The 3406-nt window shown below is 34.9% G+C and overlaps 1 long non-coding RNA gene across 3 annotated transcripts; it reads right to left on the reverse strand.

Moving 5' to 3' along the window:
• Nucleotides 1–451: 451 nt before the first annotated feature.
• Nucleotides 452–2272, reverse strand: LOC105137063 (uncharacterized). Of its 3 annotated transcripts, none has more exons than XR_844474.1 (3): nucleotides 1990–2272; nucleotides 1180–1362; nucleotides 452–1095 (listed from the first exon to the last, which is right to left on the reverse strand). It is a non-coding gene; the product is annotated as an uncharacterized LOC105137063 (long non-coding RNA). The 3 variants fall into 3 exon arrangements; XR_844475.1 differs by lacking the exon at nucleotides 1990–2272 and adding an exon at nucleotides 1961–1988 and having other exon boundaries at nucleotides 1180–1424; XR_844473.1 differs by lacking the exon at nucleotides 1990–2272 and having other exon boundaries at nucleotides 1180–1912.
• Nucleotides 2273–3406: the final 1134 nt, after the last annotated feature.

Raw genomic sequence — 3406 nt, forward strand, 5'->3', positions numbered from 1 at the left:
GTATTTTTCATAGCTGAACAGCTAGGAATCTAGGGAGTTATTTTACTTGCGACCCCAATAGAGGAAAAGCGAGAACAAAAGGAGGCATTTGCCTGCTCTTGGCCAATCTCTGCATTCGAGCGAATCGCTTTCTCAGCCTCTCAGATTTGGAGTCTGCAATACGCTTCATATTATCATTGTGTTCAAGGATGAGTTCGTAACAGAAACCAACACAATTAAAAGCCTGTAATGTTTAAGCATGGTAACAGGTAAGCGTACTGTTGGAATTTCTTTAAATTACTCTGAGAAAATTAAATTAAAACATTTTCACCCTATGAAAACAAAGAGATAATCATGGCAACCCAACTTGTCTTATAAACACCCGCATTTAGACAAATAGTGCTTATCAAGTCAAATATTCAAATATACAGAAGATATTCTGTGTTGATCTCAAGGTCATGTGTACCAAGACTTATCAAACTCATGATTGCATAGGTCATGAAATCCTATTGCACAAATAGGATGGATATCTACAGAATCATATTAGCATACATTCTTCTAAAAGCAACATGTTATGATGCTTTCATAAAGCATCATTTGGTAATATGGAGATGTACAATGACTCGAATATTGTAAATGAAACACAATACCCTATAAAGAGATTTGATCACTATAAATATATAGAAAACAAACACAACAGTGGTGCTAAGATCCAAAAGGAAGCATAAACACAAATGCAGAAATCAAGTGGTCAAGAAACATACTCCGGGCTGGTCTGTCTCTAGGATCAGTTGTCTTTATGTCCAATTGGTTTTTTTTTCAAAAAGCTTAAACATAATCCCCTCCATTTCTCAACAGTCTCTTCTCGTCCTTTTCATATATGATGACTTGATTGATAGTTTCCTCTTATCCCAGTACAAAAACAATTATACAGAATAATCCTTGTTATAAATATCTCTGATCTATTTAGTAATGGCAAAACGGAAAAGTGCCTCCACTAAAAGCCAAGTGACAAACATTGACAAGTGTGTTGATGGAGTTCACAGTCCAGCGAATCCAAAAAATAATCATCCCTGGCATAGGCCTCGTATGATTCCCAGTGTCGTTGTCGATAACCTGAAATGGGAAATAAAGCAAGGTCAATGAGAATTGAACATGCGTAAAAAAGTGTGAAGAAAAGATGTTAGTATAAAAGATAGCCTTTATTTGTCTACTATTGATCACGCCCTGTCTTTTCACGGCAGATTTTTCCATGGTTCTCAAGGTATGCGCTATGAGGCCTTGTGTCGAATTTATTCGGTATTCTTCCCTTCACAGACAGCTTTCCCATAACACAACGAAATTTCACCAACTTGTTCAGCTTCCCGGGTTCAATTGCCAAAACTGAAAGTGTTATATGAGTTAGCACAAGAAACCATCATTTCTAACTTGCGGTCCCACAATTCCTGGAAGGGAAAATCGGAAGAAAATCGACAGAAATATTAAGTTCGAGAGCAAGAGATTCAATTCTCGTTTGTAAAATTCATTAAACCCTTAGCAACACAATCCATAACATTACAGACAAGGAAAACCAAAATGACATGAACTGCGAAGGAATGCTATATTCCATAAAAGAGTTATAATTCATGAAATACAGTAAGCAAAAGAAATTGTAAAATGTGCAAACCCAACAAAATAGAACAAGAACCAACACAAAATCACATGCATTCTCGTAATGCTGCAGCACAATATCACCCTTAACCAAAACCACACAAATTAGTCCCTAGAAACGACCATCACAAAATCCAGCCAGCAATGAGAAAAAACCACAAACTTATTCAAAACAAAAAGAATTCGACAACCCCAAGAAGCCACGCATTGTAAATAAACCATCAAACCAAAAAAGAAAAAAGAAATCGTCCAAGAAAAAAAAACAAAGCCAGAAGACATAGACTTGAACGTATCTAAAAAAAAACAGACGGAAAAATTACATCTTTTTAACCTCGGTAGCAGAGTTATCATCATCATTGCCTTTAAGAGGGTCGACGATGACTTTACCCACGGGGAGTGAAGAGGCATCACCATCACGACCCTCGTGTTCTTGGCTTCGTGGAGAACGAGAGACCATTGAAGGACATTTCATTAACCAGATTGATTTCTCTGCTTGCTTGCATCCAAAAACCCACCAAGAACAGGACCTCTCTTCTTCTGCCGCTTGCCTTGTCGTCCATGGCGAAAAAGACTAGAATGGGGCAATGGCGTTGCTCTCTGCCCTCTGGGAGTAAAATAAACGGTTTTGAGATAATTTTCTGGTTTTCAATTATTTTTTTTAACAGCACGGGGGCAGTAATGCTGGACTGCTTGACAACTATAAAGTGGCTTATGTTGTTGAGGATGAAATAATTATACGTGGGGTTTTTCAAAAAATTCACTGGCAATATATGAGGAGGTAAATGAAGTTATAACAGCGTCCCGTGTCATTAATCACAGTTGTGAGTCATCTTCAATCTTGGTCAAAAAAAATCAGAGAAATATGTTAAAGTTTTTTCTCTATACAGAAATATGTTAACAGCTCTCCATCACTGGAAGTTCCTCCTCGTATTCAAGCTAGCCCTTTTTAATTTTAGTTTTCTGGGAATATATGAACATGGCGGTTGATAAATTTGTTACCCGCGACAACAAATGGTTTCGTAGATATTATAATATTTTAATAACAAAATAGATGAATACGTGGCCAGGAGCAAACAGGCTCGCAATCCTTAACAACAAGGCAAGGAACTCTTTTTTTTTTTTTTTAATAAGTTGTGGGCTTGCGGAATTCTTATCACATTAGTTGCATGTTAGTCCTTATATCATAAGATAATTTTATTTTCAAGATGAACTTATTATAAAAAAAAACATAAAGTTTAGTGAACTTACTTTCTGTCATCCTTCATTTACTGATGGGAGCACATGATGGGATGACTTTTCTTATATAAATCTTTGAGATGGTAAAGATGTTTAGATTTAATAATAAATAAAATTAAAGTAATGTGAATTTAATAAATATGTTCACTTATTATACTTGAATTTGATAATTAGTTATGTCTATTATATTTCAACTTAGCAATTACTTAAATTCAATATAACATGATTTTGAAAACATGCTAGATTTAATGTACTTTAGCTCGGCAGTGAGTGATGTTTTAACAATCAGACAAGTCCAAGATAATATCAAATTGGTGAGCATATTGGATTTAAGGTACATGAATTTGAAATTCAACTAAGTCCAGGGTAATATAAGTCTAATAAACATGTTGGAGGCAATCAGTTAAATATAAGATAACATGAATATGACAAGCATGAAAAATTTAAATTATTTAAATTTGATGGTAAGCAAAGCCAAAAATAATATAGGCATGACAAACATATCAAATTTAAAATATTTGGACTTATTAGTTAGCTAAAT

The sequence above is a fragment of the Populus euphratica genome, unplaced genomic scaffold (assembly GCF_000495115.2).
Source record: "Populus euphratica unplaced genomic scaffold, PopEup_1.0 scaffold63.1, whole genome shotgun sequence".
Lineage (NCBI taxonomy): Eukaryota > Viridiplantae > Streptophyta > Magnoliopsida > Malpighiales > Salicaceae > Populus > Populus euphratica.